This window comes from Stenella coeruleoalba (assembly GCF_951394435.1).
Source record: "Stenella coeruleoalba genome assembly, chromosome: 18".
In the NCBI taxonomy this organism is placed as follows: domain Eukaryota; kingdom Metazoa; phylum Chordata; class Mammalia; order Artiodactyla; family Delphinidae; genus Stenella; species Stenella coeruleoalba.
This window is the reverse complement of record NC_137164.1, coordinates 10,268,578-10,285,007: the sequence shown is the minus strand read 5'-3', so window position 1 is coordinate 10,285,007 and position 16,430 is coordinate 10,268,578. Positions and strand designations below refer to the sequence as shown.

Genomic DNA, 16,430 nt, shown 5'->3' with positions numbered 1-16,430 from the left:
GTACATTGTTTCCTTCAAAGGCTGAGTGAGGAAACTGAGGTGCAGAAAGATGAGGGAAGTTGCCTAGGGCCCCTCAGCTGGTAGGGGTTGGGCTGGGTTTTGAACTAAGGTAGCTCTGACTCCAGAGCTCATGATCTTAAAATACTATGCAATACACTGGTACCAATGGGTATCAGTGACCCTGTACTCCCTACTCTGTGTTTATCTGAAGATTCTTCTCTGCCCCCACTGGAGCTAAAAGTGTCCCAATACACCTGCAGCTGAAGGACAGTGGGAGGGAAGCAGGAAAGAAGGAAACAAAAGGCTCTCTTTTTTTTTAGCTTCTCTGATTCATGATACTGACATTTCCGTTGTCCTTACTGTTCTAGTTATCTTTAGCTGCATTACAAATTACCTCAAAACTCAATGGTATAATTAAGTTTGTGTAAACAATTATTAATGGTGCTAACAATTATTCTCTCTCACTGTTTTGTGAGAAGATGGGGCTCAGCTGGGCAGTTTTTGCTTGGTGTCCTTCATGTCCTTTTCATCAGATGGTGGCTGGAGCTGGATCATCTGAAGACCTGATTGGGCTGGATGTCCAAGGATACACTCACATATCAGGCAGCCGATTCTGGCTGTTGGTGTGAGTTCACCTGTCCACAAGAGCACCCACGTGTGGCCTCTCCATGTGGCTTGCACTTCTCACAGAAGACAGCTTCGGCATAACCAGTCTTCCTTCACAGTAGCCCAGGGTTCTGAGAAGGCGAGCTGGAGGCTGCCGGTCCTCTTAAAGGCTAGCCTCAGAACTAACACAGCAGCATTTCCTCCATACTTATCGATCAAGCAAGTCAAAGGTTACTACATATTCTGATGGAGGAGAATTAGACTCCTCCCCTCAGTGGGAGAAGGAGCAAATCATAGCAAGTAACCTGCAGCCGTCTTTACTCTGCCACGTCTACCAATGCCTGCCAATCTTCAGTGCCAAGGACCCCAGCAGTGCCAAGTCCTGCCCAACAGGCTTAAGAGTCTAACTTAATGACTTACACCATGAGGGAAACCGCTTCTGAAGACTAAGAAAAACTGCTGTAGTGCACCTGGCTGTACTTTGCCCTAATATTTAAAATATGTCAGAAACCCTCTTCTTTTCACTGCAATTTACATAGTTTTACTGTAAAATGAAGAAAATGCATATTTTGAAGAAAATGTGTTTCTAATTTTAAGAAAGCAAAATTAGAAAAAAGAATTTCCAGTAAATGCACATTTTGTTTCCTGAAAAAGTCCTTTGGCTGTAAGTTACCTTAAACACACAGTGGACTACCAGGGTTTGGATCCCTAGATCACCTTTAAGCACTCAAATGCCACCTGCAAATTGGTGCTTGTCAAAGACGTTCCCACCCTTCCCAACATGAGAATCCCTGGCATTTTAACAAGGCACAACTTTCTTTTCACATGTGAAAAAAATACTTCTCTACAATGCATCCATCTCTCAGTTAAGCATGGCTATTATGCTTATTTTAATTCTCTTTACAAAAACTCAGTCTTTAATGTCCTGGGACACTTTAATGTTGTGTATTGAGCTAATGTGCAAAATACATGCCCATTATTACCTATTTACTTGGGTTATTTTTCTGGCGAAGGTGTAATTTTCCACCAGACCTTTGTTTAGAAATTTGACAGCACACAGAGAACATTTCCATACTTAAAAAGCATCCAGAATTTAGGATGCCATCCAACGATATTAAGCTAGTGTAGATAATGCTCTCCAACTTCATCAAATATTCATGGTTAATTATAGTCATAATATTTATGTTGCTGTGAAAATTAAGGTTGTGAGCTTCTTGTACACAGGCTAAAAATACAAGCTTACAGACTGTGCTATTGCTTCCCCCTTTCATTACTGGAATTTCTCATTGTCATTGAATAGAATGGCAAGCACAGTGTTCTTTGGCTCCCTAATTCTCATTGCAAATCTGATATCTCCCTTGATAGGAAAGAGCTAAAGAACCATCAGAGCATCTCCCATAAGACGAGAAGGATGTGATCAGAGGCCTAGCGGCTACATTTTCTGGAACAAAAATCAGGACACATGGACTGACAAGTCCGAGAATACTCTGAGCAGCCACAAGATAGATGATTTGAAATTCAGTCTTAGAAAGTGGGACATATGGTCATCACATCTGAAAGGAATAGGATCACATGGTCCAGAAGAAGGAAGGGTTTGAATTATGTAGTCGTATCTATTTTCTACTGAACTATTGTTGGAGTAAATATGCAATTATAAGTTTAAGAAACAGGTATGGAAAAAAATCTTTCCAAAATGAGTATCCAGTTTAATGCCTGTCTCACGACTATCAATCAGAAGTCAAATTCAAAATTCCCAGATGAACTTTCCTTACTTTCTTGCCTCATCTTCTACTCCCCTTTCCATGCCTCTGATATGCCAGATCACGGCATTTGTAATTCTCAGTCTGTCACACGTCTGGGCCTTTTCTTATTCTGTCTCTTCTTTTAGGAATATTCATTTCAACATGGTCTTTCAGGGAAAGTTCATCTCATGTTTAATACTCAACATCAGTATCATCTGGTTTCTTAACCTTCCAGAATCTAGACAAATTGATCCAGTTGTATGCTCTCCCAAGTTTCTCTTATACCCTATACATATCTTCACTAATATATTTATCCCATCTCAATCTAATTATGGGTTTACACGTATCCCTTACAAAATTGCATAAAAACACTCATTAGATTGCACATGATGCAAATTTCAGAAAGTTAGTGAGTGCAAAGGATGATAAAATAAAGTTTCAAAAAGATTTCAGCATACTGAAATGATGTACCAGGACATGCATGATGAAATCCACTGGAGTAAATGTAAGCTTTTTCACTGGATTTTAGAATAGCAACTGCAAAGTTTTAGTGGTGACCTAGCTGAATAGCAGAATGAGAGAAATAACTATATTTTTTAGTTCATTGTAAGAATGATATACAGTCGTCCCTTGGTATCTATGGGCAACTGGTTCCAGGATCTGTTGTGTATTCCAAAATCTACAGATGCTCAAGTCCCACAGTCAGCCCTTCGTATCAGAAGATACAGAAGGCCAGCTGTAAATACCTAATAGCGGTGTAGCACATAAAAAAAATAGGGCCAGTCTCCAGCTAGCTTAATAATTTATATACACATATAGAGAGAGGTTATGGTCATTCAATACTCTGCTGGGCTCAACATTCTAGGATATATTGTCTGGTATAGGAACCTTTCTTTTAAGAAAGTCATTAACAAAGTTCTGTTCGTTGACATACACTACTAGTTGCCTATCAATATCAATATTTGTTCTTCCTTTTCCCTTATAATATTTTTCAAGGAGAAAATGTGTCCAGCTGAATTGTTATGCTTCCCAGCATCACTTGCAACTATGTGATATAGTTAGGGTCAGTCAGAAGACTTTTGAGAAACTATGATCCTCCCAAGAAGGGCCTGTTAAGAGCACATATTCCACACTCACGTTCCTTTTACTTTTTGCCCCCTTCTCTTCTGGTTTGGAATAGAGACTCTCTCCTGAAGGTGGAGCAGCTATGGAGTAACCATGTGACAGCATCAAGAATGAGGACAAAACACACATGCTAAGGATGACTAGAGGAGCCTGAGTCTCTGACGGCACTGTGGTGACTGCCTACCTCTGAGTTTTTCATGTGACAAAAAAAATAAGCAGGTATTTTGCATAGGCCACTTTTGTCACGTTTTCTGTTACTGGCAGCCTACACAACGCTGACCAATACAGATGGTGACCTGGGTGTGGAAAGTTGAGAAAGAATGTCAACAAGAAATGGACAAGTGAAGTACACTGAGTGCCGATGAGGGGGCTAAGAGGAGACCGCTTGTCCTAACTGAAACAGTGACATAAGAGAAGACAGGCCGTATGCCATGGTTCCAGAAGGCAGGACTGGGACTTGTGGTAGAAGTTAAGGGAAGGAGACTGGACCCATCAAAGAAAGACTTTTGGGAGATATAAAGCCACATAAAAAAAGAAGTGGTTAAAACTCGTAGAAAAAGAAATCACTTGTGGTTACTAGAGGCAGGGGATGGGAGGAAAGGAAGAGAGAATTGGATGAAAGTGGTCAAAAGGTAAAAACGTCCAGTTGTAAGATAAATAAGTACCATAATGCACAATATGGTGACTATAGTCAACACTGCTTATGGTATATTTGAAAGTTGTTAAGAGAATAGGTCCTAAGAGTTTCCATTACAAGGAAAAAAAAGTTGTATCTATATAAGATGATGAATGTTAACTAAACTCATTGTGATAATCATTTCATAATACATATAAGTCAAATCATTATACTGTACACCTTGAACATATACAGTGTTGTATTCAATTATATACCAATAAAGCTGAAAAAAATAAATAAGTGAAAAAATAAAGAGGCAAAAAAAGTGGCTAGAACACCACCCATATAGAGGGGGTGATAGTGTCAGACTGAAGTTTACATCATATGGAAACATTTACCTGCCCTAAGATTTCTATTTGTATTTCAAAACTTATCCTTACTTTGGCGAACTTTTCTTGAGCACCTACTCTATTCATATCTTCTGTTAATTTCTAGCAATGTAAGGATTTTTAAAAAGTAAGATCCTTCAGGATCTTACTCTCTAGTAGCTGACAAATATGTATAAAAAGATCTTTTCAATAAAACTTTAAATACTAAGATACAGGTGAACACAGAGTAGAGAGGGGATGTTTCCTTAAAACTGAGGTTTCAATGTTGAGCAGAAGTAGTCTGATGAAAAGAAAGGAAAATTTCAGGCAGAGGATCTGCAATCAATCCTGTCTACTTCTCCATTTGTCAGCTTTGCTTTTATTTTGAACCTTTGAAGATTTCCCTCACCTACTTGGGAGCTCTACTATGCATTTGAGAGGATGTTTGTTATGTTTCGCCCATGTTTGTAACAAGAGTTTTCCTCAAATTATTTCTCATATATTAACTGTCTCAGGACTACATATAAGCTAATCATTTCCCTTTGGATATTTAATATCTCATTTCTCATGTAGTACACTTTTATATATACTAAGGTCTGTTTCTAAACTACTCTCTACTTCCACTTCTCTGTCTGTCTATTCTGGAATAAGTGCCACAGTAACAATTTTTAATTGGTAGCTTTAGAGTACATTTCAATAACTAGTAGGACAATTTCATCGTCGTTACTCTTTTAATAGGTGGTTATTCCAGATAAATCATCTCTCAACCACATCTTAGTAAAACACTAGAGTGATAATTAGTTACACTGCATGGAAAGTCACATACGTTTGATTTGTAAAAATCTACATTTATGTACAGACCAAATTTTTAAAAGAATTTCCATCAATCCACCAAGCTCTCTGACATCACTTTCCAGTCTTCTTTCTTTTTTGTGAATCCCCGTCCCCAAATAAAATGATCTTGCAATCTCACTCTTTTTAACAAAATTCACCATTAAGAAAGGACTGGACATGAATAATTCATAATAGCCACATGTTTTCTCTCCCAGTAGTATCTGTGAGATACTCCAATCTACAACTGGAGCCTTAGCTCCAATTGTAGAATTAAAAGATCTATCTTCAAATATTAGTCAGCAAGTGAGAGAGGTTCTTTTGGTGTTCTTGAATTCCTGGAATCTTAGCTCCACCCTCCTGGTACATAAAATACATCCCAACAGCATGTACATCCCAGCTTTATTAGCATAGCCATAAACATTTATTGTTATTATTCATCTGCTTATTTCTTCCCTTTGCCATCTGGAGATTTGACTTTAAAACTTCAGCAGAAAGAAAACTCTCCTCTGTATCCCTCAAGGATTCACCTTGAAGCCAGGCCTGCTCCACATAGGGTCACATCTTACAGCTGTGGATGTGCAGAACCAAGGATCTACACTCACACCCAGGTAAGCTTGCACAAGCCAGGTAAGCCCCTCCTCTCCCTCAGTGCCCACCTGGGACACAATCAAAAGAGAAACTAGCTGGTAGTCTTCCTATTCCCTTTTTTCTTCTATTATAGAGAGTTGCAAAGCCAATAACATAATTTATTCCCATATTTTCGACAAGAAAGAAAGAAAGATAGAAAGAGAGAGAGAGAGAGAGAGAGAGAGAGAGAAAGAGAGAAAGAGAGAAAGAAAGAAAGAAAAAATAGGAAGGAAGAAAGTGGGAGGGGGGAATCTTTCCATAAGAGAGCTATTGAGAAAGATTCAATGAGGACACCACAGATTAAATGGCTTTCTGGGCAGTTATATCTTGGATGTTCACTGGGCAAAGACAATAACTGACTCTCTACTGCAGCGTCCTACTAATGCTTAAGAAATGATGTGAATGAGTTCTTCTTGTCACTTTGGAAGTCAAAGAAAAGGATTGCAGAAGCGTCAATATTTTGTAGACATCCAGAAATAATTCACTGTGGGGATGGGTGCTTCTCTACACCTAGACTGGCCAGCATTTGATAGGCTGCCCTGGCGTCCATTCAAAGAGGACTTATGTTTATTAAATGGGGTAGTAGTCACGGGGTTCTAACTCTTTGACCTCATATTTTCTTCCCACCAAAATAACCACCACGTTGTCAAAAAGACAGCCTTCTATCCCATCACTTTTTTTTACCCACTTTTAATATCTATGAAAGGAAAAACAAACTTTACATTTGAACAGCTTCCACATCTCTTTAAATGATACAGTATATCAAAATAGATCATTTTAAGAAAATTCAAACTATGTATTATATAGCTAAGAATGCAGAAAAAATGTAACTCGTTCAATGGCACAGAGTAGAGCTTTAACTTGATATATCCAGTCCTACCTATGCTACCCTACGCTGTCCCTGTTAATGTTTTCTTTGGTGGTTTCCATGGGAGCTACTTAATTAACTGACTTTCTATTTTCCTTTAAAATCCTTGTATTTTGTGATTATCTTAAAATAATACCTTTGAGAGAATGCTTTCCACCTACAAAAATATATAAATATTTTTCAAATCAGACACCAAAATATGAATATTCAAACAGCACATTCCCATGTGGTTTTGCTCTTCAAGGTGTTTTTACAGATAATTGAAATTGTATCAGTTTTTTTCTGACTGTTAAGTGATAATTTAGAAAATAGCAATTTTAGTAGCAGAACCCAAGCCTTAGGGAGAATGATTATAAGGTTGTATAATAAATATCTGGAGAAGATTTGGGATCAAACAATAAAGTGTTGATCAAGTAAAGGATACATACAATTCCCTGTACCAGAAAGCTCCAGAAATGTAATTCATAGAGAAGAAAAACACTTCTCTTCTCATTGACAGATTAGTTGATGAGAGATGGTGAGGGAAAAAAGTTGGCCTTTGTCTTAACTGTATCTCAATACAGTAAATGAATGAATAGTGTCAAGACACATTTGTTCTTTTGGAGAATTTTTCACAGTTGATGGAGATTCCAGTGCAGTCGATAGCCACAGCAATCATGAAACTAGATAAACTTGCCACCTTGCTAAGAAGGTTTGGTTAATTTAAAGTCCAGTGTTAATCTTATTACAAATATTACTTAACAATGGGTTAATGAGATAAATGATTATGGTCGTTTATTTTGGCAAATTACTGCTCCCATGCAGATTCTTGATATTTAAATTACTTATTCATTTATCTGAATAACTAGTACATCTCTATTTGATACTGTGTTGACAAACCCTTATTCCATATGATCATTTATTACTAGTCTTGGAGATACAAAATATGGTACTCTTACTTCATTAGATATAGCCTGATGCTAAAAAAGATGAGTCAGCTAAATATCAGTTAACTACACCATATCAGATCTAATGATAAGGCAATTCTTTGTCTTAGGTAACAATCTTGTTGACAGCCATCATGTAAGCTCAGATAGTGTTTAGGTATTGAAAATTTGGGGGGAATATGAATATATCTAATTCAGCTTTACTTCTATAACTACTGCAGTACAGCCCGTGTCTGTCAAAGCACATGAATTCCAGGAAAAGTCACCAAGGGAAGCAAAAACCTCTCAGCTTGAGGGTGTTTTAATGAACGTTCTAAGCCAAAAAAAAAAGAAAAGAAAAGTGGCCAATTGAAAAACTAGGAGGTATCTAGACTAACTTTAAAAATTTTATTTAATAATCTGATAACATTATGTCTCTCTAAAATTGAAACACCAAAACATTATATGCCCATGCATAATTTAAATACTAATTTATTTTATTTTTGAAGGCAGTTCTAGGGTAGGAAATTATAATGAGAGTGCAGCTTCGGCAACATAACAGTCTCTGATGAGATAAAACTTTTATGCTCTTTCTAGTGGGGTAATTTATTAATGGACAAACTCATAATGTTTATTAGACCAAAAATTATTTCTACAGAGTCAAACAGAACAACAATGTTGGTGTTTGGTTGGAATAAATTGTGATTTTCAAGCAATAAATTTGTATGCTTTTTAATATAAAGTATCTCATTTGAGAAAGAGCAACCAGGCAGTTGAGTAAATATCAGTTCGAAGGGGCACACATAGGTGTTTCAGAGTCATGCTGCACTAGGAGCGGCAAAAAATTCAAAATATTCTGAAGGCAAGAAGAATATTTTTAAGGCTGCACGCATAGAGTCTTGCACACACAAAAAAGTGATTGATTCATGTTTACCGAACTGGTTCAAAATGAAATGACTTAATTCAAGGAAAAAAGTGTTCCTTTTCTAGTCTTGAGTGCTTTTATAACCAAGTTGGTGAGAACAAATAAGAGTTCTTAAAATACATTCCCATTAATGGGTCAAGAAGAACCACAGAGGCCTAATTTCCTACTACTCATCAGAAGAGGTGAAATGCTATTTTTTTTTTCATTACAAACATTTAAAGCTTAATGATTTAAAGTCTCATACTTAAGAGTGAAAGTCACATCTCCGGTGCATGTTCATACTTGTTTAGTGGCTTCTAAATCTGCGCTTCTAAACAAAATTATTCTTAGTCCTTTGACAACTGCTATTTGTCCTGTAGGAAAATTACTCCCTAAGGAGATGCAGATTGTTTGGTAGTACTTGATGGCTTTGTAGTAATTACCATGCTATCAGATAGCTTAGAATTAAGATAGGCCTTGGCATCAAAATTCCATATGGTTGATTCTAAAATAAGATGCTTAGATAGGCAGAATACTAAATGACATGCATTGAATAAGTAAAATCCTGGGCCAAGTTCATCTCAAACCTGGAGCTATCACAAGTTGTATCTGAGATCAAGCAAAGGTCATTTGAATGCCTCAACATTTAATAAATAGTTGAAAAAGTTGTAATTTCAAGGAAGTGCAGGTCAATAACATTAATTGATGTACATAACTATTACTAAAATTAATCTGCAAGCATACTAATCACAATTTATTACTGCAGGAGAAGATGAGAGGATGGAGAGTAAAAATAAACATGTTTCTAAATCAATGATGGAAACAACAATGCTAAATCAGCCTTTCTTTATACTTGTCCTCATGTACAGAGATCACTGATTCCCATGCACTCTACCACCATTTTTATGGAGGGTATTCCTAATCCTGACCCTCTAGACTTGATCATTAGCTGGATCTTAATCTTTTATTCTTTAAAGAAGTATTTAAATAGAGTACATGTCAAGTCCTGCTCTAGCTACTTGGGTTATATTGACAAGCAAGTGGAAAAAAATCCCTATTTAAAAAAAAGCTTATTTTCAAATAATTTCAGAATTACAGGAAAGTTGGAAAGTTAGTACAAAGAATTCACATGTATACTTTCCAGCCAGATTAATAAAATGTTAATATTTATCACGTATGCATCATCATTCTCTCTTTATATATATATATAAATATAATATATATTTTATATAAATATTTACATAAAACTTACTTTATGTAAATATTTATTTGAATATATGTAAATATACATATATATAAGTAATGTATATTAACATATATACATATAGAGAGGTAGAATGATAATGCATTTATCATTATGTTTTGCGGAGAAAATACTTGTGCTAGATGAAAGTTATTTAGGCATGAGGTATACTGCTATTGGCATTATTAAATGTTAATAAATCAATAAAAATATGTAGACATTATTATATATTTAATATATTATATAATACATATTATGTATAGTATACTGCAAATATTACATATAGCATACCATATATACTACATTATATATAGCATATATAACATATATAGTATATACAGTGTATATTAAACAAAGTACCTTTAAACAGAAACTGACATAAAACAAGATTATGTACTGATTAGTTGATGAAAATATTGTGATTGGAGGCTTGCAGGAACCTAACCCACTAATTCCTCTAGGAGCAATGCTAAGTATTTACCAATACAGTGTTTATGAAAACTTCATAGTAGATAACTACCGTGAATAACAAGGGGCAACTGTAATTTACAGTCATAATAACCATTTATTTTTAAATACTTCAGTGTGCATTTCCTAATATTATGGACACTTTCTTAAACACCCACAGAAATATTATCAAAATCAAATCATTACAATTGATAAAGTGTAAGTATATAACCCACTCACCTTATTCAGATTTCTCCAGTTGTCTCACTGATGTCCATTATAGCAAAAGAAAAATACTTCCTTTTTTTTGGTGGTCTATTTCATAATCACATTGCATTTTTTAATCCAGTTTTTTTTTAGTTTTCTTTAATCTAGGATGGTTTCTTTATCTTTCATAACATTTATATTTTTAAAGAGTTTTAGCCACTTAGTTTATAGAATATCCCTTTATTTGGATTTGTTTGATGTTTCCTAATAATTAGATTCAGGATGTTTTGGTAAGAATAATACAGAAATGATATAGTATCCTTGCTGCATAATATTAGGATCTTTATATCTGTTGTCCTAATACTTGGTTACTTGGATGATGTAATGTCTGTTAGTTTACCCACTGAAAAGTTACTATATTCCATGTGTAATCAAGTAAATGTCTTCTGAGAAAAGTCTCCTATAATCATGAAATTAATATCATAGGAAAGGGGGAGATGAAAAAAGAAAAATCATAATTTTAGGCACTGATAGTCTATGAAGAAAATAAAATAATAGGATAGAAAGTGTATGTATTCAAGGGTGGACGACTCCTTTGTCTTGTTTATAAGTACTTTAACATAAATTTTATTTTATGTTTACATGGTTTAAAATTCAAAATGTAATTTTGAATATTAGAAAAGATGGCAGCAATAGCATGGTTTTTTAATCTCTTCAAATCTCCCCTAAAAATAGAGAACCAGAATAAAAAAATCCAAAATCTATAGCCAATATCTACAAAAATCAAGGTGAAAAAGTGTACTTACGAACCCCAGAAGATGAGCAGGTGGGGACCAACCACTGACAGATACATACTTGTTTGATACCAGCATCTGCACAGAAGAAAACAAAAGATATCAATACAGCACCTGATGGAGTTGAGAACATCCAAGATAAGTAACAGGTCCTTACTGCAAAGTTCAGGGAGCCATGTGAGAACAGCTGAAACTGACAGGGATTTCACACACTTCAACAGTGGATAATGCAATATGTCTACAGTAAGATCATGAAACTTGTGTTCTAGTCAGGGAGATGTCTTCAACACTTGTTCTCTGATGGTGCAGAAAGAGGTCTAGGGATGAGGCCCAAGGCTAGTTTGAATCTCAGTAGGTAGCTTGATTGGGAAAGAACATCCTGATTAAAATAAATGAATATAAGGGAGGAGAAGTGATGCACTGCAAGAATAGATATTACTATGGAGGAAAAAGAAAAGGAGTATGGAGCTGCAGACATGTCCTCATAGGACAACAGAAGTAGCTGCCCTGGGCCCAGAACTTGAGGATGGGAACAGAGGGGGCATTGCATTTACTCTTCGTGTTGAGGCATCGTTAAGATACAACTGTGAAATTAATGTCTTTAATGTCTCAAGCGGCCACAGTTTTATGGATTGGAGAGATACTTGTCCTGGGGACAGAGACACGATCAGAATCCATGTGAAGGACTGGGCCTCCTTTTTTTTCCTCCCTATTTTTTCCTCTACCTTCTACTTTGGTATAACTTCATATCTACCCACCCCCACTCTTTATCCCCCATTTTAAGACAACTTCATGAGGGACCTCTGGACATAGACCGGGGCTCAGTCCTGATTATGGGCAAAACTGAAGTGACTGATATACATAAGAAAAGATGTCAAACTTCACAAATAACCTGAGAAATTGGAATTTAAATAATGAAATAACGTAAATAGGTTTTAAGCATGATCACTGATGTCATGATGCTTTTAAAATCAGTTCCTCTTTGTTTCAAAATTTAATGCAGCATATAGCTCCATGAGCACATTTTAATGCATAAATAACTCAGATTTTAAAAATACCAAAATAATGGCATAAAAACAACAAAAATATCAATATTTTGGTACCAAAGTTAGCACAATATGCCAGAATATTGATAACTGCAATCACAACCACAAGTAAGGAGTGCATCACTGATTTTAGAATTATCTGCACTGATGTAAAGTGAACTGTAAAATTAGAGAAATGTTGAGAGAAAACAGAAGTTGTCTGAGGAAAGAGTCATTTACCATTTATTTGGTATGTGACCCAGGAAGAAATATTCCATGAGATTCAAGAAGGATATAAAGTATACTGTGGCATAGAAACAAAACAAGATGAAAACGATAAGATGGAAATAAAAGTCAACAACATCATATATTCAAAGTTCACAGAGAAGGAGGACTGGAGAGAGGACTTAGAATTGGATAAGTCAGAGGTTACTAGTGAGAGATGAACAAGTATTTTCAATATGGGGGTGGGTAGCTTCTACGTAACAGAATTAAAAATTGATTGAATGGTGCAAATATAATGGCAATACCTGAGGAACAATCTTCCATCATATCTGAGAACACAAGTAAAGAGGAAAATGATCACTTCCTAACATCATACACAAAAATAAGCTCAAAATGGATTAAAGACCTAAATGTAAGGTCAGAGACTATCAAACTCTTAGAGGAAAACATAGGCAGACACTCTATGACATAAATCACCGCAAGATCCTTTTTGACCCACCTCCTAGAGAAATGGAAATAAAAACAATAAACAAATGGGAACTAATGAAACCTAAAAGCTTTTGCACAGCGAAGGAAACCATAAACAAGACCAAAAGACAATCCTCAGAATGGGAGAAAATATTTGCAAATGAAGCAACTGACAAAGGATTAATTTCCAAAATTTACAAGCAGCTCATGCAACTCAATAACAAAAAAACAAACAACCCAATCCAAAAACGGGCAGAAGACCTAAATAGACATTTCTCCAAAGAAGATACACAGATTGCCAACAAACACATGAAAGAATGCTCAACATCATTAATCACTAGAGAAATGCAAATCAAAACTACAATGAGATATCATCTCACATCAGTCAGAATGGCGATCAACAAAAAATCTAGAAACAATAAATGCTGGAGAGGGTGTGGAGAAAAGCAAACACTCTTGCACTGCTGGTGGGAATGTGAATTGGTACAGCCACTATGGAGAACAGTATGGAGGTTCCTTAAAAAACTAAAAATAGAACTACCATATGACCCAGCAATCCCACTACTGGGCATATACCCTGAGAAAACCATAATTCAAAAAGAGTCATGTACCAAAATGTTCATTGCAGCTCTATTTACAATAGCCCAGAGATGGAAACAACCTAAGTGCCCATCATCGGATGAATGGATAAAGAAGATGTGGCACATATATACAATGGAATATTACTCAGCCATAAAAAGAAACGAAATTGAGCTATTTGTAATGAGGTGGATAGACCTAGAGTCTGTCATACAGAGTGAAGTAAGTCAGAAAGAGAAAGAGAAATACCGTATGCTAACACATATATATGGAATTTGAGAAGAAAAATGTCATGAAGAACCCCTTACCTAGGGGTAAGACAGCAATAAAGACACAGACCTACTAGAGAATGGACTTGAGGATATGGGGAGGGGGAAGGGTAAGCTGTGACAAAGCGAGAGAGAGGCATGGACATATATACACTACCAAACATAAGGGAGATAGCTAGTGGGAAGCAGCCGAATAGCACAGGGAGATCAGCTCCGTGCTTTGTGACCGCCTGGAGGGGTGGGATAGGGAGGGTTGGAGGGAGGGAGACGCAAGAGGGAAGAGATATGGGAACATATGTATATGTATAACTGATTCACTTTGTTATAAAGCAGAAACTAACACACCATTGTAAAGCAATTATACCCCAAGAAAGATGTTAAAAATAAATAAATAAAAAGAAAATGGAATGGTGCCATGGGAGAAAGGACTATGAGATGATGTTTTTGATGTTGAGGAGAGATGAGCCCATTCTAGATTGAAGGGGAGCAGCTTGCAGAGAACGAGTGTCAGTAGTTGAGGGTCTAACACTGATGGATCAAAGTCCCTGGGGAAGCAGGAGGCAATTAATGGAAAGCAGAAATGAAGGATTGGCCTTGGGATCAATGTTCCCACTTCCAGGTTGGGTATCGACTTTAAAAATATCCTTGAAAACACAGAAGTACTTGATTTCATGGTCACACTTGGCAGCACAGTAGTGCTGTTCCTGGTGCCGTGATGGTCATTAAAAGTGTTTGACATGACCCTGACCTCTAAGCATTTAGAATCTAGATGGGAGAAAGCATAACAAATAATAATAATGACAGTTAATAATGTGTAAGTTCCTACCCTATGTCAGACATTCAGCTAAATTCTTAATATACAGTATTTCACTAAATGTGTACCTTCCCTTATAATGTTGACCAGAGGAGATATAAAGTTTGAGAAACTCATTCAAAGTCACACACAAATTGATACAAATAAAATTCAAATCCAGTTCTGTCTCACTCCAAAGCCAGCTGTTGTGGCTAGACAGAATATGATTAAAGGTCAAATTATATCTGATAGGTTTTATTTGTGCTCTAGGGTTCATAGAATAAAGATTATTATGGACAGGTTTTCAGCAGAAACTTGTAAAGCCATCGATTGTTGTTTTATCATTTGACAGCCTTTGGTAACTAGTGTGGACAGGTTTGGAGTAGTGCCTTGGCTGGACATGTCGCTGTGACCATGAATATATGACAGAAGTTTGCCTGAAGCAGTATGCGAAATGTGTTTATTAGTCAGAGTTCTGTAGGTGAGAAACTCCAATTTTGGACAGCTCTCTCACTGAATGAATGTATTGCTGGCTCTGCATCTCCAAAGGAGCTCACGTGGAGGCACGCACTGCGGTCTTAGATCCTAGGCTACACCAGTGCTGGAGACAGTGTGAGAAGGGCAGTCAAGATCAGAGTACCCAGCAGAGTCTTACAAAATGTAGGTCTTCTCAAGACAACAAAACTGGGAAGATGCATTGTGCAGCCACAGCCCAGTGATATCTGACAGCAGACCCAAAGACCTCCACTTGCTGGGTTTCCCCACAGTGGCCATTAAATTTTCTCCACTGGTGCCAAATACCTTGCTTCTCTGTTTTTCCTTTATATGGCAGGTGCTTCTTCCACCACTTATAATAGCAGAGGTCTATCTAATTTCATTGCCTAACAGTTAAATTTGTTTATCCCAATGCGATATGGGAAGGTTCTCCACCCATACTTGTCTTTACATCTCTTTTATTTAACTTCATAAAACAAAGCCTGACATCTCAACTTCCTTATCATTTCCAATTTCTCTGTTTAGCAACTTGGAACATGATCTATTAGAGCTTAGGCAGAGGAGTTGAAGTAACATGCCCTCCACTCTTATCTAGAGGTTAATTTCCCCACTCACTCAGGATGCTCCTTGAGAGTTGGGATTAGTAACCATCCTCTATTTGACTAAGATTCTCAATCCTGGGAGTGACGTCAACAGATAGTAGAAGAGGAAATCCCAGCCATCTTTCTCCCACAGAAACACTGATTTAACGAGGGTATAGGGACAAAGTGCTTTATGAAAAGTCCAGAATCCAGTTAAGAAGTCACAGTATTTCAGATGTGCACAATACAGAAACCAGCTGCATCAGAATGGGTAAGAAGAAAACTTTCACTTTGTCTGCATCAGTTCTTCTACAATCCAGCTCAGTATTGAGGGAGTTTGCCTGGGCACGTAAATTGTCCCTCAGGGACAAGAGAGAGGGGAGCATGCCTCAAATGTTCCTGGCCTTTCACTGTGCTGCCCAAGGTGTCAGTTTTTGTCTCATCGCACCTGGAGTACTAACAGAACTCTCACAGTTTGGTGGGGGTAGCTAACAACAAATGAAAAGAGGTGGGTTATCTGCTGCACTCAGCACAGTTCAGAGAGATTGTGAGAAAGTGCAGAACTCAAGCCTTCTCCACCAGGAAGAAAGGAAGGAATGGTACATGCCTCCCATGTCCCAGCCCATAGTACAGCAGTCAGACAACAGAGAGAGCAGAGGTTATGGGACCCTGAAAAATGAGAAACTGGTAAATACCCTCTAATTAGGAA

General features: G+C 36.8%; 1 protein-coding gene across 7 annotated transcripts in view; it reads right to left on the bottom strand.

Annotated features, from left to right (window-relative positions):
- Nucleotides 1–16,430, bottom strand: part of RFC3 (replication factor C subunit 3) — a 731,429-nt gene that overhangs the window by 159,198 nt on the left and 555,801 nt on the right. For 6 of the 7 annotated variants that reach the window (XM_079902595.1, XM_079902598.1, XM_079902597.1 and 3 more), the window contains one exon: nt 10,247–11,364. The gene's annotated coding sequence lies outside the window, so the exon portion shown is untranslated. Of the gene's footprint in view, nt 1–10,246; nt 11,365–16,430 lie in introns of those variants that run through there. The other variant, XM_079902593.1, reaches the window with a different exon arrangement.